Source organism: Lactuca sativa, chromosome 2 (genome assembly GCF_002870075.4).
Source record: "Lactuca sativa cultivar Salinas chromosome 2, Lsat_Salinas_v11, whole genome shotgun sequence".
In the NCBI taxonomy this organism is placed as follows: Eukaryota; Viridiplantae; Streptophyta; class Magnoliopsida; order Asterales; family Asteraceae; genus Lactuca; species Lactuca sativa.
In genome coordinates, this window is record NC_056624.2 from 98,443,965 (window position 1) to 98,456,602 (window position 12,638).

A 12,638-nucleotide genomic window follows, 5' to 3' on the forward strand; every position below is an offset into this window, starting at 1 on the left:
ATGGAGTGTGTGTGGTTAACCGGTACACTGATTAGATGGTAAATGACATCGAGGGTACCAAGTAATTTGTATGGTTATGCACACCTTGTTTGTGATCCTCGGTATCCTAGTCACAAACTTGAAGGGAATATTGTGATTTAAACATGCCATTAAAAATTTCAATGAATCTTAAAAGATCTAGGAGTTTTAATACATTTAAAACTTAATTTCCTTTTCGTTTTTCAGGGTGGAAATTAGTGAATCGTCATTCACTTACCTTCAAATTGTTTGCAATTTAGATTATGACATCCCTCTTCTAAATTGTAAATAATGTTGTTGGATCCTAGCCCCTAATTTTTCATTTGGGTGTTAAATTGGGGATTCTTATATAATCTAAACTTTCTCTCTTTTCTTTTTCAGATGTCTATTGCAAACAATGCTGCTAACATCGCTTCTAGCTGCTTTTCCCTCTTAAGTTTATGTGGGAAGGTGATCTTCGATGGTTCGAACTTCAATGAATGGATCCGCAAGATTTGTATGATCACCCGCTACAAGGACAAGGAATATGTTCTCGATGAAGAGCTAAAGGAACTCAATGAGGCAACTACTACTCCCGAGGAGATCACTAAGTTTCGAGCACACGAAAAGGATGCGACAGAGTTGTCGTGTATCATGCTCCGACTATGACTCCTGAACTCCAAAAGTCCTACGAGGACTACTACCCCTATGAAATGCATCAAGACTTGATGGAAAGGTACCATCAAAGTGCAAGGAAAGAGTGGTATGAGATCATCGTTGATATGATCACTACCAAGATGAAATATGGAGAGTCCATCATGTCCTATTTGCAAAAAATGCATAGATTTGTGGACCATTTGCTGAAGTTGAATGTCAACTTCGATGACGAACTAGCCATTGACATCACCCTACACTTGTTTCCTCCTTGTTACAATCAGTTTCGTATGACTTATCATATGAACAAGGAGGAGGTTAATCTTAGCAAACTTCAAGGACTCTTGCGCACTGCTGAGAGACGTTTGAAAGACAAGTCTGTCGCACCAACTCCTACCTCTGTTTCCTCTGTCTTGGCCATTGGGCAAGGGAAAGGAAACAACAGGAAGGCTCCGTCTAAGAGCCACAAGGGTAAGTCTCACGATGGATCCTCTTCTAGTGGGACCAAGGTTGGTTCTGCTGCTCCTTCTTCAAACCCAAAGGATACAGAGTTCTACTACTGCGACGAGAAAGGGCAGTGGAAACAAAGTTGCCCAAAGTACTTGCAAGATATCAAGGATGGAAAGATAAAACCGTCCTTCGCAGGTATTTATACTATTCATTCTAACAACTCATCACATGCTACGTCTTGGTTCCTCGATACAGGATGTGGTTTTCACATTTTTTCTGATTTGCAGGTTCTAAGAAGTAGGGATGTGGAGCATGGGAAGATAAGCTTGATCATGGGGAATAGGACAGCATCGCCTATCACCTAGATTGGAGTTTACTCTTTAGTGCTTAGTAGTGGGTTAGGTTTAGATTTGAATAATTGTTGCTATTCGTTAGAAATGACACGAAACATTATTTCTTTTCATGGTTTGTATAAAAAAAGGTTTTAGATATTCATTTGATCATAAAAAGGGTTCTGTTAATGCTTATTTGAATGGTGTTCTCTCTTTTGAAGCATTGCCTTGTAATGGAATATATGAAACTGTGATGGTTGTAGACAACTTAGAAAATGATGTGTTACATATCAATTCTTCCAATAGTTTGGATAAGGCATGCTTGTGGAATTTTCTTCGTGGACATGTCAACAAGAAGCGCATAGCCCAACTCCAAAAGGATGGAGTGTTGGAGTCATTCGACCTTAGGGACGATGACACGTGTGAATCTTGTTTACTTGGAAAGATAACCAAGTCACCCTTCACTAGTACTTGTGAAAGGGATGAGGGTTTATTGGATCTCATACACACCGATATGTGTGGGCCCTTTAGATCCACCACAAGGGATGTGAATCGCTTCTATGTGACATTCACCGACGATTATAGTAGATATAGGTATATCTACTTAATCAAGCACAAGTCAAAAACTTTTGAAAAATTCAAAGAGTTTAAGCAAGAAGTGAAGAATAAGTTGGGCAAGAAAATTAAGATGCTATGATCCGATCGAGGTGGTAAGTACCTTAGTTTTGAATTCCATGACTACCTCAAGGAATGCGAAATTGTTTTGCAATTAACGCCACCTAGGACACCGGAGTTGAATGGTGTGGATGAGAGGCGCAATCAAACCTTTTTATACATGGTTCGTTCCATGATGAGTCGAGCTTCATTACCTATCTCATTCTGGGGGTATGCCTTAGAGACTGCCACCCATATCCTTAATCTAGTACCGACTAAGAAGGTTGCCAAAACACCTCACAAGATGTGGACAGGGAAAGCTCCCTCGTTGTCACATATGAAGGTTTGGGCTTGTGAAGCTTTAGTAAGATGAGAGACTCATGACAAGCTAGAGGCTCGTAGTGAGCGGTGTATTTTCATCAGCTTCCCACAAAAGTCCTTTGGATATATCTCTACTATAGACCGAGTGACAATGTTGTCTTCGTTGCGAGGAGAAGGGTTTTCCGAGAGCGAGAAATCATATGCCAAGAGCATAGTGGGAGGCAAATTGATCTTGAAGAACTTCAAGAATCAAGCAATGAAGGAACCTCTAACCCTGCTGCTCAACCCAAGGAGGAAAGATTGACGAGTCCCTAACTCTTAGACGTTCTAGTAAAGTTAATGTTCCGCCCGTGTTATATTGTATTCATATAACAAGTGAGGGTGATATGTTTATTAGTGATAATACACTAATAAATTTGGATGAACCTAATAGCTACAAGGAAGCCATGGCAGGCCATGAGTATGCAAAAGGAAAAGAGGTTATGGACAACAAGATTCAGTCCATGTATGACAATCATGTTTGGATCTTGGTTGACAATGTACTGAGTCGTAAGACAGTCGGGTGCAAATGGATCTTCAAGAAGAAGACTGACATGGATGGGAAAGTACAAACTTATATGGTGCGATTGGTTGCGAAGGGCTTTACTCAAACTCCCGAATTTGACTATGATTAGACCTTCTCACCAGTAGCGAAGATAAAGTCTGTAAGGGTTATGCTAGCCATAGCTGCGTTTCATGATTATGAAATATGGCAGATGGATGTCAAAACCGCTTTCCTTAATGGGAAGTTGGTTGAGGATGTTTACATGAGTCAGTTAGACGGTTTTGTTAATGCAAAGTACCCGAATAGAGTGTGTAAGCTTGAGAAATCCATTTTTGGATTGAAACAAGCATCTTGCAGATGGAATATTTGTTTCGATGAGAAGGTCAAAGAGTTTGGTTTTTCGAGAAGCGAAGATGAGTCCTGTGTATATGCTAAAGCCAACGGGAGTATAATTAGCTTTCTCGTTTTGTATGTAGATGACATACTAGTTATAGGAAACGACATCCCAACTTTGCAGGAAGTTAAGTCCTGGCTTGGGAAGTGCTTCGCTATGAAGGACCTCGGAGAAGCTGCTTATATTCTTGGGATAAGGATAGTGATAAATTGGAGTAAAAGACTAACTTAGTCAAAGTACTTACTTGGATAAAGTGTTGAAACGATTTAGCATGGAGAATTCCAAGAAAGGGGAGTTACCGATCCAAAGTAATACCGAGTTAATTAAGACTCAAAGCCCGAGTACCGAAGGCGAGATAGCAGAAATGATTCGAGTACCTTACGCTTTCGCAGTTGGCTCGATCATGTATGCTATGACATGTACTCACCCTGATGTGGCATTCGCTTTGAGCATGGTCAGCAGATTTCAAGGGAACCGTGGTATTGGGCCGTATTTAAGAACATTCTTATGTACCTACGAAGGACGAAGGAATGGTTCCTTATCCTCAGTGGCATTGATGACTTTAGAGTGTGAGGGTATGTGACACTAGTTTTCAAACCAAACGAGACAACTACCACTCTCAGTCAGATTGGGTATTTACCCTGAATAGAGGAGTAGTAACTTGGAAAAGTTCCAAGCAAGAGACCGTAGCTGATTCAATGTGCGAATCAGAGTACACAGCAGCGAGCGAGGCGTCAAAGGAGACAATATGGTTGAAGAACTTCATCGGAGACCTTGGAGTTGTGCCAGCCGTAAAGGAGCATATGGATATTTTTTGTGATAACAAAGGTTAGGTGGCCTTAACCAAGGAACTGAGGGATCATGGTAGATCCAGACATATCGACATAAAGTATCACTTCATCAGACATCAGGTATAAGAGGGACTCCTTGTAGTGACGAGGGTATCATCAGAGGATAACCCAACAAATCCCCTTACGAAGGGACTGAGTAGGGTTAAGCACTTGCAGCACGCTAGGAGCATTAGGCTGAAGGACGATATTAGTTTTAGCGATTAGATGAAATTTTAGAAACTTGTGATATGTAACTGACATTTTGATGATTAAATAAAGGTGTTTTATTTATAAGTAATGTTACTGTCTTGTGACAATTATTTACTATTGTTTCACTTTGCATGTTTTGACTTCCTAAATAATAAGATTATTTAAACTATCCACAGTCGCTCATACGTTGGAAATAAGTATGAAAGAAGACCGTCATCAATTGGATTGATGATTGCCTAAGTGTTTAGACATAACAAAGGTTTACTGCAACGTTCATGAATGCTTATGAAATAAGATTTGAGTATTGGGTTAAACCCACGCTCACGTGAATCACTTCATGGAATCTAATCACGAGTGATTGTGAGACGATAATATCATATAGTCATTAAACCTATATATATGAGCTGTTTTTTACAAGTCAATTGTACATTGATAATGCGTAAACACATCGGTAACTTGATGTTATAAAACGTATTATTGTCTACGATTTGATGAGTAAAGAGTACAAGCATATAAGTCGAAGTTTATCTGTTCCTTTTATCCTATAAGGATAAAAGCGATATCATTGGCCACTCGATGATTTGGTTTGACTTATGTGTCAGGCCCGATCAGGTCTGAATTGATGTGTTTAATTAAGTTCTATGTCAAACAAATCAGAGATTGTGAAATAAAACTATTGGACAATAACTATGACTATGTTCCGTGTAATTGTCCGCATGATATCTTGAGAACGGTGGACTATACGATCCCTTATCTTAGGGATGTGTCAGAGTTCGACATCTGCTTTTGAGAGCTATGATTGCTAATCAGATTTTGAAGTTGTACTTGCATCTATAGTTATTAGACTTATCCTAGTGGGAGAATGTTGGGTTAGTGTCTAAGTGTCACACCCCAAAACGGGAACAGCGGAAACATTCTGGGGTGGATGACGTCATGTCAAGTATCACAACATATGCAGTATAGTAATCAAAGTACAAAAACCGTGGCATTAATAGTAATAGTTTTACATGGTTTACATTTTACAGAATCATCAAAGTAATACGAGTAATAATGTAGCTCCAGCTCGGTACTAAACGGTCTTCAACAAAAGTGCCTGAGATGTACCTGTCTATTGCTGACCTGAGAATACAAGTTATTTTGAAAGCGAGTATCAACATTTTTGTAAATGCTGGTGAGTTCATATGTCTTTAGTTTCATTTGTGTAAGTTCAAAATAACTTTATAAAAGTGGTAGTTTAGAGTCTACAGTGGATTAGAGTCCTTTCCAGAAAATCCTATATTTTCTGATTAAAAGCAGTCTTCTACCAAGACTTGACATAGTTATGCTGTAGAAGTAATTTTCCCTTACACACTATCAATACCAAATACGGTGTTTGATTTTAAAGAAAGTAGGAGAATATCAGGGAAAATAACGTATGCCTCAGCAGTGAAGACTGCTGACTAAGGCAAAAGAGATCATAGACTCCATGAGAGTACCGAATGAACGACACGCCTAGCTCAGTCTAACAAAAAGGAGATACAAACCCCAGACGGCATCGAATGAATGATACGTTTAGAAAGGTCTAAAACAGAGAGACACATACCCCAGACAGTAGCAATTGAATGATAGGTCTAGCAGGGTCTAAAAACAGTGGATACAGACCCCAGACAGTATCAAATGAAAGATACAAATAGTAAGGTCCAAAATAGTGAAGACAGACCCCAGACAGTATCAAATGAAAGATACAGCCAGCAAGGTCTAAAATAGTGGATATAGACCCCAGACAGTATCAATTGAATGATACGTCTAGCAAGATCTAAAACAGTGGATACAGACCCTAGACAGTATCAATTGAATGATACATCTAGCAAGGTCTAAAAAACAGTGTAATTCTAGGTGTGTATACTCTAGGTGTGTATTTTCAGCATACAGTGTTAAACGTCGTTACCATAAGGCCATGAATTATATGGTAACATGGAGATACTAGTAACCATACTAATCGACACTAGAGTACTTGATGCCCTGCAAGCGTCGGTGTGAATATGAAATTTGTCACCCCTTGGCTTGGTAGGCCGTGGACTGTAGCTAGCAGTCGGGGTGGGGGTGTCAATCCCATATAGATCTATACACACAATGTCCGCTCTCCCTACAACAGAATCTGATTACCAACTAGACAATGGAGAAGGTCGTGTCCTGAAGATGTATCTCAAACTGTGAATTCTAATGTAAGTGCTGGACTAGTAGTAGAGACTCATAACTGAACCAATCGATGTAAACCCATATGTCTATACATGTATACATGATATATAATTAATGATCAAATGACCTTCAGATGGATATCCGATCCCACCAGACCACATCTCAACGAAGAAAAGGAAATAGCGCGAACTAGCCTTCCTAAGTCCTTTAATCTTTATTTATATAACTATACAAGTACAGGCATACATTTAACTAAGTGGAAGTGTTATCAAGTGTAAGTGTATCACGAAGTGGAAGCGTTATCAAGTGTAAGTGTATCACGAAGTGGAAGCGTTATCAAGTGTAAGTGTATCACGAAGTGGAAGCGTTATCAAGTGTAAGTGTATCACGATGTGGAAGCGCTATCAAGAATAAGTGTATCATGAAGTGGAAGCGCTATCAAGTATAAGTGTATCACGAAGTGAAAGCGCTATCAAGTTTAAGTGTATCACGAAGTTGAAGCGTTATCAAGTAGTAGCATTTAACTAAGTAGGAGTATTAACTAAGTGGAAGTGAAGCGGTAGTATCTTAACCAAGTAGGAGTATAAAAACATGGAAGAAAACTTTGGAAAAACCTTTATAATTTAAGAAATCACGACTTGGTATTCTTTTGTAAAATAAATTTGAAAACCTTTAGGAAACCTTTGAAAACCTTTCATAAACAAGTTTTGATTATAAATTTGCATAAAGCAATATAAGTAAAGAAAACCTTTGTTTAAAATGCTGTTGTAACTGAATTTGAAATAATACATACATCGCGAGAGACAATTTGAGGAAAGCATTGAACAAGTAAAAACGTCTTAGAAAACCGTTTACAATATCATACTTGGTAAAACAGTTGACAGTGTAAGAAATCCTTGTGCATGTGGGTTATTAATCACATGTGATTGATATGATAACTGGCATTTTTAACTTGTATTCCCGCCATAAAAACATGTAAAAATAGTTGAAAAGTCATTAAGGGGGTATGAACTCACCTGTTGTAAGTGGATCGAGTGAAGGTGCCGATATAGGATGCTAAGTGTCAAGTGAGGACTTGACAACAGACGGGAATCCTATTTAACAAGCAATGATACATTTAAGTATCTAATTAGTCATTTAACAACTAATTAAGCAAGTAAGGATGTCTTACGACCTAAAAACACTTTGCTAGAAGTGCTAGAAGTGTCCCGGGTTGCATAGAAGTTGTGTATGGACTCACATTGGAGTTTACTCCTCAAATGAAGGCCCTTATGGGTGTTTACGGTTTCAAGACCCTTTCCCCCCATGAGTTTATGGCCGTAAACCATGGTAGTAGTGTCATGGGATGTTTAAAGGTCTTATCTCACTCATGGAATCATGCTAGAGTTGAATCAAGGGCTAAGGAAGTGATTGGGGATCAAAATGGGCACAATATGGAGTTTACGGTCCATAGTTTACTCCTTGAGGAGTTTACAGCTGTAAACACATGAGTTTATGGTCGTAAACTCGTTTTAGCCCATTCCTTTGGTTGTTTGGTGGTTCTAACTCATGTATGTAAGGTTCTAGTGGCTTTTAGAGGAATGGGAAGATGTTTAGGGCACTTAAACACCTTGGAAAGGTGTTTACGGTCTAAGGAGATGGACTTGGGGAGTTTACTACCTTAAACACATGAGTTTACGGTAGTAAACTCATGTTAGCCCATGAATCATGTTTTTGGTGCATCAAATGAAGGATTACCAGGCTCTAGGCACTCGTGGAAGCTTTTGGAAGTGTTTGAGGGGTGGTTTCACACTTAGACAAGTGTTTATGGTGCATGCACAAGGGTTTATGGTCTAAGGATGTTCTTGGACTGTAAACTCATGTTTACTCCCCATTTGGTCCGATTTTGGTGTTGTAAGTCTTTTCGGGTAAGCCTCTAAGCCATTTCTAAGCATAAGAAGTGTTTTGGAAGGGTTTTTGGGCATCAAACCCACTTCCAAAGGGGTTTACATTTTTGGGAGGCTCCCAAGACCGCAAACTCATGTTCTTGAGGTTTCTGGATGATTAATTCACGAATTTGCAAGCTAGGTAAGTTAGATATCAAGCTAGGAAGGTTAGCTTACCAATTTGGAGCTTGAATGGGTGATTTTTGACCAAAACCCATTTGTAGAGAGAGAAAGTAGAGAGAGAGTGTGTGTCTAAAGTGGGAAAAAGGTGGGAGTGAAACCCACTCCTCCCTTATATAGGGTGGAGCTTATTGCCTGGCTGGGGTTCTCCTGACACCAACATCGAACGAGTTTTTCACCACTTCCTTAATCACGGTAAATTTTAAATTTATACCGCCTTAATTTTTGTTCGCTTGACGAATATTATTTAAAATATTCCAACGGGTTTAATTCCGGTCAAAAATATTTTCGGGATAAATTTCGCTAATTTTTGACGTAACTAATTTCGACGTTAATTTTGACGTTAAAACTAACGGAAAATTTTGGGTTGTCACATCATCCCCCCGTTAGAGGGAATTTCGTCCCGAAATTCAGGTTTAGGCAAGGAAGTAGGTATGAATGATCGAGTAGAGGTATAAGGATACTTCCTGTTTGGTTCATCTACGAAGTTAGGGTTCCCAATGGTTTCTATCAAGATGCGTGGGATACAAGGAGTGGCGTCGGGCAAACACTTATCAAGTCTAGAGACTTGTGGAATATCCGGAATGAGTAGTGGTATGACGAGGGTTGGACCAATCTTTGTAAAGAATCTCGGATGGTCCTAAGCTCTCAGAAGGGTCGAGCTTTTTAGTATTTAGAACATAGTGTACTTCTATGGCGAGATCATCAGTGGCGTGATTGCCATTCCGAAGTTCCAAACGCTGTCTCATACTGGGAGTGTAGTCCTTCGGATTGGTTCTTAGAAAGCTCGTGCTGTCCATGGATTTCATGTTTCTACTGTTTGACTTTTAGAGGTTTTCTAGATCGTCAGATGGATTGCGTGTCTACGGGTATCTGTTTGCTGTAGAGTGTCTATCTCAATATTGTGCAAAATGAACCTGCACTTCTGATTCATGAGATATTTCTAACGGAAACCCTCAGGGTAGGGGAGATAGGGTTTCACCAGACGAGTGTTGGACTATCTCGGGAGGTGTTTCTACTATTTCTGTGCGAGATAGTATTCGTGGAACACCTAGTAGTCCAATGAATCTTGAAAGACATGCCCTAATCTCTAAGGCTTTGGTTTATTTCAGTTGCAGAAAGTGCGTGCTCTTGTAGAACCTATCGACTAACACCTAGACTGGTGTCAAGTCTATAATCTCTTTGGGATCTGGGTTATAAGGCTTAACACAACCTACTTTCTCACTTTATTCAAGTATTCTTGGCTGCAGAGGTGATCCTGTGGTTCTTGGCATTCTAGTGTTCGCTTTGGAGAATGCAGTCTATCGTCTATAGGGCGACGGTGACTTCCTCCATGTAAGGGGGCGGAGGGTCCTAGGCACTACTTGTCGGTAACGGGGTAGACGAAGTGCCTGAGTAGTGCGAACATCTTCTACAACTACTCTTCCAAAGGTTCTGATTTTTTCTTGGTCTAGGTCAAGTCTACTGGGTATACGGTTCCATCACTCGGAACTTTGATCTCCATTATATACCACCCTTAGACATATACTTAGTTATAGTGGTCAATCCTATGAGTTCTATTCTCTTGATTCACGAACTTGATTGCGAGGTACGAAGGGTCTTTCCGGGGAATCTGCGGAGTATGCTTCGGGTGGCTATCGTCTTCTGGAATACCTGGAGTGTCTTTCGCTTCAGTTTCTTTTTGTCTAGGAAGGTTGGTTAACGGCGCACGGTACCCTTCTCCTGGGACGACTGGCAGATCGCATTAGGTTTGATTATCTGTATTATGTTTAGGTTCGGAAGAACCTTTAATTGCCTAGATGGCTACGGAGAAAGTTCTTTTTACACAACACTAGGGATTTACACATGGTTGCACGAAGTCGAACCATGATTGATAGAGGAGTCGAAGTTGACACACTTCGACATGACATGGAATGAGGATCGATAGCGTCATGTGTCGAACGGACATACAAGTTCTAGGCGTCTCGAGTTTCATCCCGTGTATCACTGCCGCGGATACATGCACCGATAGAGTCGACGTGAAGCTATAGAGAGTAGAGACCTTTTTATGAATGGATTCTCACGAGGCATTTCTATAATCGCCTAACATATACTAGTCACGTATAATTAAGGTGGGGAGGACTGTTGACTGAGCGACTCCGCCCTAAATCCACAACCAAACAAGGAACAGGAAATGAGGCGGCATTCACTCACTCTAGCTCTATCCATCTTAATTATACATGGCCGTAACGTATATATCTAACCATTATAGTTTTACCTAATGAAATTTTATAACAGTGCTGCGATTTTCGCCTTAATGGGGAAGTAATTACATTTAGAGTTAGCCTTTTAATGTTTTCGGTTTGTTATCCGCGATTGAGAGATGTACCAAGATCTACCGGGTTCCTTGATGCTTCTCCCTAAGCATTAGAGTCAGACTCCTCCTGAGTCTTTGTTGTTTCCTTTGGTTGGGCAGTCCCTTTTGAAGTGTCCAATGTCACCACATAGACGGCAACTGGATTGGTCGTTACATTGGTGGTTGATGCAATAAACTCAACTGGTGTTCTGCAGACGCGAGCAGTATGCCACTTCATGTTGCACCTAGCACATAAGAGTTCCCGGCATATACCATGATGATGGTACCTGCACTTGCTGCAGTGGGGAAGGTTTCCTAGGCAGGGTCTTCTTGAAGTCGGGATGGAAGGGTTGGCAGGGGTATTGACTGTCTCGGCTTGTTGCCCTTCGGAAGGTCCTTGAGCCAAGGTACTTCCCTCCTCGATCTTGAGTTTTCTCTTCAGTGGATTTGGTTGAGGTTCTTGGGTGGCTGGGTATACAGAGGTTGGTTCCTGATGTCTACTACTAGGATCTGAATTCCCGATAGGGCTCTTGCTAACATTGGCATTGTTAGTATTCAGTTGAGCCATGACAACTGCATCGGCTGCCGAGACTGCAGCCTGGAAGGTAGCTTCATCGAGTAGGAGAGTCGGTTTCTTGCCAGTGGATGGGTTTGGCTTCTTCGGAGGCATGGTTTTCCTATACGGAAAAGAATAGAAGCTGATGAGAGACGATTGTTAACCCTGGACATATCTGTCCTTACTGTATTAGGCATAAATTTTTCCCGTGCCTCGGATATTGGTTGTCTGCGTTTCGACCTACATCCCTATGAGGTAGTCCTGGTATGTAAGGTAGGAGTGTGAGTATCGGAAAAAGGCCATAAAATGGGAGTCGTTCCTACTAAGTTACCTTTATACTAGGAAAGGTTCACTCTCCGGCTTGGAGAGATCTGAGAACAGTTCGGAACGAAGACCGCGGAAAGAAAGGCTCGTGAAGACTTATGGCTAAATACTCTCAATAGCGGTGCGGGGATCCGCTCTAATCGTGTTACTTGCAACGGGAAAAGACGTTTTACCTAACACATAGCGTGAGTAGTGTGATCACTAACTCACTAAGTTGTACTATTTTATGGGTGTATTAGCGTGACGAACACGAGGAAAAGACACTTCTCGGGTTCCATGTACTTGCTCCTTCTGTCTACCTCGTATCTTTGACTGGGACCGACGTTGGTTTCCTTCGGGTAGCTACCTAGGGTTCTTTTCTCGCGAAGACATATTGAATTTCTGCTCTGCCTTACTTCCGAATCCGACTCTGGGTGTCATCACTTCATGACGGATGACTGGAAATCTCGGAAGTTTAGGTGAACTTTTCACCGATGTCCCTAAAAGATATAGGAACTTGGTGGTTTCAATAGTCTCGACCTAGTTCATTTATTTCCGAACAGGAAATCTTCTCAATGAACCTCTTCTAGGTCTGAACCAACTCTTCTGTCAAGCACTGAAGTGGATAGGGTTTTCTACAGGGTTCGTGCGAGAATGGAAATGTCTAAAGAATCCTAAGAGATTATTAACATTTCATTAGGTGATCCATATCGAGTCCTGGTACGATTACATAGGGTATACAAATCGTATATAACTTAGATCTGATAGGCCTTCG